This window comes from Diplotaxodon limnothrissa, linkage group LG4 (assembly GCF_057381915.1).
Source record: "Diplotaxodon limnothrissa isolate DT_005_m linkage group LG4, D_limnothrissa_male_GT1.1, whole genome shotgun sequence".
NCBI lineage: Eukaryota > Metazoa > Chordata > Actinopteri > Cichliformes > Cichlidae > Diplotaxodon > Diplotaxodon limnothrissa.
In genome coordinates this window covers 21,196,110-21,204,775 of record NC_140599.1, presented here as the reverse complement: position 1 = coordinate 21,204,775, position 8,666 = coordinate 21,196,110, and the positions used below count along the sequence as shown (strand labels likewise).

The 8,666-nt window shown below is 42.1% G+C and overlaps 1 pseudogene across 1 annotated transcript; it reads right to left on the bottom strand.

Moving 5' to 3' along the window:
- Positions 1-4,871: 4,871 nt before the first annotated feature.
- Positions 4,872-8,666, bottom strand: LOC146633735 (cytochrome P450 2K1-like; annotated as a pseudogene). The gene is made up of 9 exons (XR_014906140.1): positions 8,367-8,666; positions 8,106-8,268; positions 7,873-8,022; positions 6,666-6,826; positions 6,143-6,320; positions 5,918-6,059; positions 5,638-5,822; positions 5,396-5,537; positions 4,872-5,321 (listed from the first exon to the last, which is right to left on the bottom strand). The product of XR_014906140.1 is annotated as a cytochrome P450 2K1-like (transcript).

Sequence of the window (8,666 nt, the reverse complement as noted above, 5' to 3'; positions counted from 1 at the left end):
AGATAACGGAGCGTCTTCCTGCCCTTGGGTGAAGAAGCATCCTTTGTGTAGTGTATCAGTTCAGCTACAATTGTGATTATCTCAGCGACATATTTTCAAGGCACAAAACGAAGAGTTCTTTCATTAGTGAAATCTGAAACAAACCATTTGGCCTTCAACAGGCGTCTAAAAGATTAAGAAACTAATGTAGCTGAGGGAGTGATCTCTGTGGTATTTCAACCTTGTACCAGCCTGTGATTCTCACACATCAATTCTTGGGTCAAAGAGAAAAATAACTAAAACAAAAGGGCCTTATTGAATGACAGAGTTTTCCTGCATAATGTCACTATAAAACAATATCCAGTAAATGCTACCATGGTACTAAAATACCTAACAGTAGCCACACAGTTTAGCCTGTGCTTAACACCTTTAATGAACATGAACGTATTTATTTTCACAGTCATCTGAAACTATGAATTAATTGGATAACCTCAGGAACACTTCATGTACATGTGGCAGGATGAATGTTATTCCTTGGTTCAACCCACTTTCAGCCTGGCGCATTAGGGGGCGCTAGTATAAATAGTGGCCATCTGAGCATTCCTGGATCGCTTACCTGTGATCTCCTTTTTGGTCACCTGACTTCCCTTTGGTGTTGCAGAAATCATTCTGAAGCCTCCATCGCGGCTGGTCATAGCTGTAGAAGCCTCCTATGAGCCACTCTGCTCATGTTTCATGACGCGCTTTACTCGGAAGTGTGGGCCTTAGTTTTACGCAACGCCACGCTAAGTGAAGTGCTGCTGCTTTGCTTTGCTTTGCTTTTACCGTCTGTTCCCGTTGCGAGGTTTCTGTTCCTGCTGCTGCCAGCTTTTTAAAGTGGACGTCGGCGTGGACAGCGGCCATATGCATGCCGGTTATGAGAGTCAGCTGGCGTACATGTTAATTGACCGGATGATTAACTTATAGTCGGGCAGACGGCAAGTTGGAGCAATACGGCGATTCCGTTTGCTCCTGATTTTAAAGTTTTATCTAGATTGTATGTTGTTTTTCTGTTGTTTTGATTTGTAGTTTTGATTTTTGTTACGTCACTGGTGGGAGGCCCTTTTTCTAGCTGCAGATCACCAGTGTGGTCCTGCAGTTGGGTTATCCCCCAGTGCTACATATTATTTTTGTTGTAATATATTAACATTTCTTTGTTTCTTTTATTCAGATGCGGAGTGCCGACGTGGAGGAGACTAGGGTGCCTTGGTGGTGGGATCCTTCGAGTGTACACACCTGCCTTGTTTAGTTTATTAGTGTGAGTGTGTGATTTTGTGTTGCACTTGTGTCTTGGTGTGTTTTCTTTTTTTGAGTTTGTGCGTGGCATCCCTGCCCCTCCACTGGTAAGCCTCAGCTCTGAATACCTTTTTAAGCATATTTGTACATGGATATTTATGATTGTGTTTTTATACAGTGTTTTAAATAATTATTAATAAATTGTCAACTTGTTTTATCATTGAACCTCGTCTCTGTACTGAGTATAACAAACCTAACTGCCTTCTTGGTGATTAGTGTTACTTCCAGTATTCTCTGGGTGAAATTCCCAGAGTGGCGTTGTCTTTTAAACTGTGAAGAGTATTTACTTTATTCTCACCTCGTGCTGCCACATACACATCTTATTAACATGTAGCAAAGATGAGGACATGAAGATGTGTGCAGGCGATTTGGTGGTTTTGGAGGATAACCACTGCATGCTATCAGCTTCTAGTTCACTAGGCTGTTTGTGTGCCCGTGGTGTCACAGAAACATATTCCTCATCACATGTCTGTTGATTCTAAACTGCTACTTTGTTGAGCACCAGGCTTATGTCTATTATGTCACTGTGCAGGAGAAAAGGCAAAATCAGTGGGCCTCCCTGCTACTGCCTCCACCCCAGAGAGAAGGGTTACATCTCCTGGGTCTAGGTGCGGCTTGCCCCTCTGAGGGCGGGGGTACCTGGACCTGGGATATAGAGTATGTTTGGGGAGTGCGACTGTCTGTGCAGTGTCTATTTGTGTCTGTCTACACGTTGGGTGAGTGCCGAGTATTTGGTTGTGCATATGGGGTGGGAATGCACGTCTGTGTCCGCGTGTGCCTGTTCGTCTGTGTCTATATGTCAGGTTGGGTCTTAGACTCAACCTCTCTGGGTACATCTCAGGCCCTCTAAAGTACGGAGGCCTATCTCCCCTCACCACACTCCCTGCCAGTGGCTGATGCCCTCAGACGTTGGTGTGTTGGTGGTCCTTGTCGTCTGGGGCTGGGCGCTCATGTATGTACCGGCTCACTCCTGGTGGCCGATTGGCGGGGCCGGGCGCCTGTGGCCCGGCTGGGCTCCTTCCAGGGGGTGGGATGCCCTCAGGCCTCTGGCCTCTGGGCCTGAAGCTCGGTCCTCTCTGGCACAGCTGGCTGCCGGCAGAGCCCGCGGGCACACCACTGCAACCCCCTCTGGCCTCTGCTCCGTAGCTGCGGGGTGACCTCTCCTTTGGGGTTCTACTCAGCTCTTCCCAGGAGGGTGGCACGGTTCCCCCCCCCCCCTTTGGTGGTCCTCCTCGGGTCCTTGTACTCTGGGGCCTCTGGATATCTGGGGCCTGGATCTCCTCCATACCTGCTTCATACCCTGGTGGACGGGGCTATGGCTCCCCACACTCCCTAGCAGATCGTTACATGGAGAAACCTTTGGAATACAAGCATGCTGATCCACACAGGTGTGCACACAGGTGTACACACAGGTATTCACAGACGCGGACTACAGCTTTCTTGGCTGCTGCCTCAAAGCACATTGTGCGCTGTCTATCTTGCGTGCTGCACAATATCGTTTATTATTTAGTATCTACTGTTATCTACTGCTAGCTAGTTTATTGTGATGGTGCTGTTTTTTTTATTATGTTGCTCTTTGTTGTTTGCTTTCTCTTCTGTTTTTTTTCTCCATACAGGTGACCCAGGTGTTTTGTTTGTTTTTCTTTTTTCTTTTTTTTTTTCTTTTTCTTTCTTCCCCCCTTCTCACCGTCTCTTCTCCCCTTTGGTTTTCTTTCTCTCCCTCTCTTTCTTTCATTCTTTCTCCCTGTCCTATCCCCCAGTCATCTCTGTCCCGTTTGTAGCAACTGAAAATAAAATAAATTCATAATTATAATAAAGGTCAATCAAATGGACCAATATGGCAAGGCCATGATGATCCACTTGGTAAAATAAATCCGCTTGGCATCTTTCTTGGCCTCAAGACAACAATTCTGATGGCTAAAGATCCAAACGGGACACAAAAGAAAAAAGGGGAAAAAAATAGTCAACAGGAAAAACCAAGGTGCAAAATAACTGCCCATGAACTGAGAAAAGTCAAGCGTGCAGCTGCCAAGATGCCACTTGCCACCAGTTTGGCCATATTTCAGAGCTGCAACATCACTGGAGTGTCCAAAAGCACAACGTGTGCAATACTCAGAGACATGGCCAAGGTAAGAAAGGCTGAAAGACGACCACCACTGAACAAGACACACAAGCTGAAACGTCAAGACTGGGCCAAGAAATATCTCAAGACTGGTTTTTCTAAGGTTTTATGGACTGATGAAATGAGAGTGAGTCTTGATGGGCCAGATGGATGGGCCCGTGGCTGGATTGGTAAAGGGCAGAGAGCTCCAGTCCGACTCAGACGCCAGCAAGGTGGAGGTGGAGTACTGGTTTGGGCTGGTATCATCAAAGATGAGCTTGTGGGGCCTTTTCGGGTTGAGGATGGAGTCAAGCTCAACTCCCAGTCCTACTGCCAGTTTCTGGAAGACACCTTCTTCAAGCAGTGGTACAGGAAGAAGTCTGCATCCTTCAAGAAAAACATGATTTTCATGCAGGACAATGCTCCATCACACGCGTCCAAGTACTCCACAGCGTGGCTGGCAAGAAAGGGTATAAAAGAAGAAAAACTAATGACATGGCCTCCTTGTTCACCTGATCTGAACCCCATTGAGAACCTGTGGTCCATCATCAAATGTGAGATTTACAAGGAGGGACAACAGTACACCTCTCTGAACAGTGTCTGGGAGGCTGTGGTTGCTGCTGCACGCAATGTTGATGGTGAACAGATCAAAACACTGACAGAATCCATGGATGGCAGGCTTTTGAGTGTCCTTGCAAAGAAAGGTGGCTATATTGGTCGCTGATTTGTTTTTGTTTTGTTTTTGAATGTCAGAAATGTATATTTGTGAATGTGGAGATGTTATATTGGTTTCACTGGTAAAAATAAATAATTGAAATGGGTATATATTTGTTTTTTGTTAAGTTGCCTAATAATTATGCACAGTAATAGTCACCTGCACACACAGATATCCCCCTAAAATAGCTAAAACTAAAAACAAACTAAAAACTACTTCCAAAAACATTCAGCTTTGATATTAATGAGTTTTTTGGGTTCACTGAGAACATGGTTGTTGTTCAATAATAAAATTATTCCTCAAAAATACAACTTGCCTAATAATTCTGCACTCCCTGTAGTAAAAGAGACTTTAGTCTGTGGCTTACATGTTATTATGTTATTAAGTAAGCGAACGCTGTAACAAGGACTGATACAGTTTAAATGTCCGAACTCTGAATTAGTGTGGTCTCCATTCTGCTTGTTGGATTGGAGTTAAAGTCATGAGAAAAACATGGTCAGGGCTCTGTAATTTAAGTAAACAATGGCAGGGGAACTTCTGCAGACACAGGTAGGGCCCCAGCTGAAATGTGCTGATTTTAGCAATAATAGGCTGCTATTCTGTAACTGTGTAGTAACCTTTGGCCTAAATCAGAGGCTTGATGCAATCTTTCAGCAATATTGCCATGGTAACATTTCTGCATAACCTGTTTCTGCAAAATATCATTCAATAGTTAAACACAGAAACTGTGTATGTGTTAGCATGAATTTACTTTATTTACAATACAAACATAAGCGTAGATATATTGAGACCAATAAAAAGACTGTTGTTTTGAAAGCAGTAGTCTTTTTATTGGTCTTAATTTGTCTTTAGAAAGGATTAATCAAGGAGGATATGTAGACTAAAGTAGATGTCAGTGCATAGAATACCATCACTGTGCATTAGATTTACAGGTACTTCACTCTATAGACTAATGCTAATTCATAAGAAAAACACACAGTTATCAAAAATTTCTGGTTCTTTTTCATTGGCGTCTGACAGCACACAGCTTCTGAGGTGAAGGAGAGAGTGTGAAGCCCACAACTGGTGTCAGGTCCAGTTCATCCTCTGAAACTCCAGGAGGGGGCGTGAATCGAAAGTGCTGAAGGAGAGACGTGAAGAACAGGAAGATCTCCATTCTGGCCAGACCTTCTCCGAGACACACCCTGCGCCCTGCAAGGACAGAGGTGAAAATAGTCTTAGGCAAGCGTAACATATTTGTTTATTTGGGGTTTTTTTAATGGCACCTGCAGAAAATGGCATGAAGGCATCTCTCCTGACAAATTTACCCTCCTGATCAAGGAAATGAGAAGGGGTAAAAGTAAACGGGTTCTCCCATTCACTCTCATCGTATAGGACTGAAGTGAGAAGGGGAAATACAGTAGTTCCCTGTAGCAGAAGTAAAGCATAATGTTCAAAATGTAAGTTAATATATAACAAAGAAAGAAAAACGAATTTGTGTTCACTGGAATAAATGTTAGCAGCAAACCTCTTTGATAAAATAGCCATGAAGGGAAACATCTCTGCTGGTTCTGTGAGGAATAGCCATGGGAACAAGGTTGCAAAGTCTTTGTGACTCATGGATAACAGCATCAGTGTACGGCAGGTTCTTTCTGTCCTCGACACAAACTTGTCGACTTCCAACCACCCTGTTCAGCTCTTCCAGAACCTGGTCTGCATGTAAATGAAATATAAATCAAATTTAACAATATGTGACCTTTTTTTAAGTTCATGTAAATTGAAACAAGCCTGGCGAGGAATTTCTGCACCTTGGATATGAGGGTACTTGGCCATGTACAGCAGACACCACTGAAGTGTATTTCCTGTGGTATCGGTTCCAGCTGCAAACAGATTTATCACACTGTAGAGCAGGTTATCATCATGATAGTGTGAATCCTTGATTTCAGACTTCTAGCACGACATATGGAGAAGAGTAAATGCCGTTAATGAACAACATTAACAGTATAGGACTGGAGTGACCGCTGATACCTCACCTCCAGTTTTTGCCTATGAATCAGAAACGCATCAACAAAGCATCTGCACATCTCAGGGTTGAAAGTCTCTTTAAGGTTTCCTATGATCCTTTTCATCTCCGCCTTGTTGTCTTCAATATTTTTCATCAAATCCCTCCAGTCTAAGAAATGGACCCAGCCACGGAACTATGTTGTATATCTGTTAGAGTGACCAATACAAATAAATTATAGCCAGAAAACATAACTATGAAAATCATGAGCCCCAGTTGAGCCTCATTTACTTATTATTGTTTGAACATGGGTTTCAAATTTTGACATATTCATCCTGATGCTGATAATCTTGGAATATTTGCCATTTTCGTTATGTTTGAAGAGGTGTAATGATGCTTTTCTACACATTGTTGTGCTATTAATTGAACATGTTTGTCTTGTTAACATTTAAATGAATTCATTAGACAAATAAGGAAAATCTTACAATTTCTAATTTCAGAAGAGATGTATATCTGTACTGATTTTCCATGTCAGCATTAAATTATATAAGTACCAGAAGGGAAGCTGAGCCCGTCAGACGGATGGACTCATTGTCTCTTTCCACCATAGCTTGGAAGACAGGATCTTTGTATTCAAACCTCTTTCCAAACATTATAGCTGATATAATGTTTGAAGCAGCATAAACTAGTGTCTGCCTATTGTTGAAGGCTTTCCCTGTAATAAAAAATAGTTAGAAATAATTAGATATAAAATATATAATGAACTGCCACACATTATAAATACCTCAGTTTAGGCTCACTTTGAGATAATGTAGCATTAATGTCATACTGGCTGTTCTGACTCAGTGTTAAGGTTACTTTTTTTTTTTCAACTAAAGTAGGATTATTGTGAAGTGTTAGACATCATAACCCAAAAATGTAAATGTATTGTTAGTTGAGCAAAATAATGTTAATATCCACTCACTGACCATTTTATTGGGCACACCTGTTCAACTGCTTGTCAACACAACAATCTCACTGTCATTTAAGCATGTAGACATGGTCAAGAAGACCTGCTGAGGTTCAAAATGAGCATCAGAATGAGGATGAATGATTACGTTTTTACTCTGATTTTCCAGCAAAATCTACTCAAGGGTTTACAAAAAAATTGTCAAAAAAAAAGAAAATATCCAGCAAACAACAGTTCTCAAACTGCTAAGAGGTGGGCAATGGTAACTCACAAAGCCACGTGTTGCAAACAAGGTATGCAGAAGAGCATCTCTGAATGCACAACATGTTGAACATTGAAGCAGATGGGCTAACAGCGAGAGATGGGCACACAAGGTGTCACTCCTGTCAGATAAGAACAGGAAAGTAAGGCTACAGATTGCACAGACAGTTTGAGTACAGTTCCCTGTACTCAAATGCTCTTCACAGTCAACAGATCAAAGTCCAATAGAGAGTGCCTTTGGGATGTAGTGGGATGTGGGATTTAAATCCACAATGTGAAGCTGGCAAATCTACAACAGTGAACCGTTAATGACCAAAATCTGTGAAATGTTTCCAGCACCTTGTTGAATCTGTGCCATGATGAGTTAAACCACTTCTGAGCCCAAAATCGTCTCTAACCCAGTACGAGCATAGTGTACCTAATGAAATGGCCATGGGTATATTTATATTCCTCTCTGCTAAGGTTACTAAGTATTTTGTTTATTGAGTCACTTGTTTAACCAATGTGATTGTGTTTGAACTTGTCAAATTGTTCAGTAGAGCTCATGTTACCTTGATGCTGTTTAAATTCTTGGATCAGATAGTGACATTCATCAATGATTTTTCCCTCACTAATCCTCTTGCCCATTCCAAAATCTTTCAGGGTACTTAAAGCAAAGCGCCTCATTTCCTTCCACGAGTCACCATTGGAAAATAGTATTCCTGGAAGCAAATAAAACTGTCTTTTTAACAAGAAGAAAATGAGAAAATAAATAAAGTCACTAACTCAAAGAGGATTTTCTTACCATGTCCTTTGTTAAAGTCATAGAAGACGGGCGTGACTTCTCTGTTTCCAAACTCTTCAGCATGGTTTACTAGAGCCTCTTTGACTGCCCTGTAACCTGCTATGACTATGACCTTCTTTAGTCCAAAGTAGACTGTAAACACTGGTCCATATGTTTTAGACAGCTGAACAGAAATCATGTGCACATAGGTGAGATTCATAATCCGAAACAACAATGACAAAATTGTATTGTCTAAGTTTTTTTTTTTTTAAAGTTTCTCACATCAAAGAGAGATTTGTCGAGCCTCTTGGGATCGACCTGCAGCAGGTTACCGAGCAGAAGAAAAGGTCTGGGTCCTGGAGGCTCTCTCCTTTCTTTAGAGCTGAAGCTGGATAAAAGAATCTGAATGATCAACAGGCCAATGATGACCCCCAAAAGCAAAACGGAAGTGGAGGACTTAAAAAGCTCTTCAAGCATGATCCTGGAAGCTTCCTTTTCTGCTTTTCAGAAATAAACACTTTCACAAGTGTTCTAACACTGAGTGTAAAGCACTCCCCACTGAAACGCCAGGCAGCAAGTCGG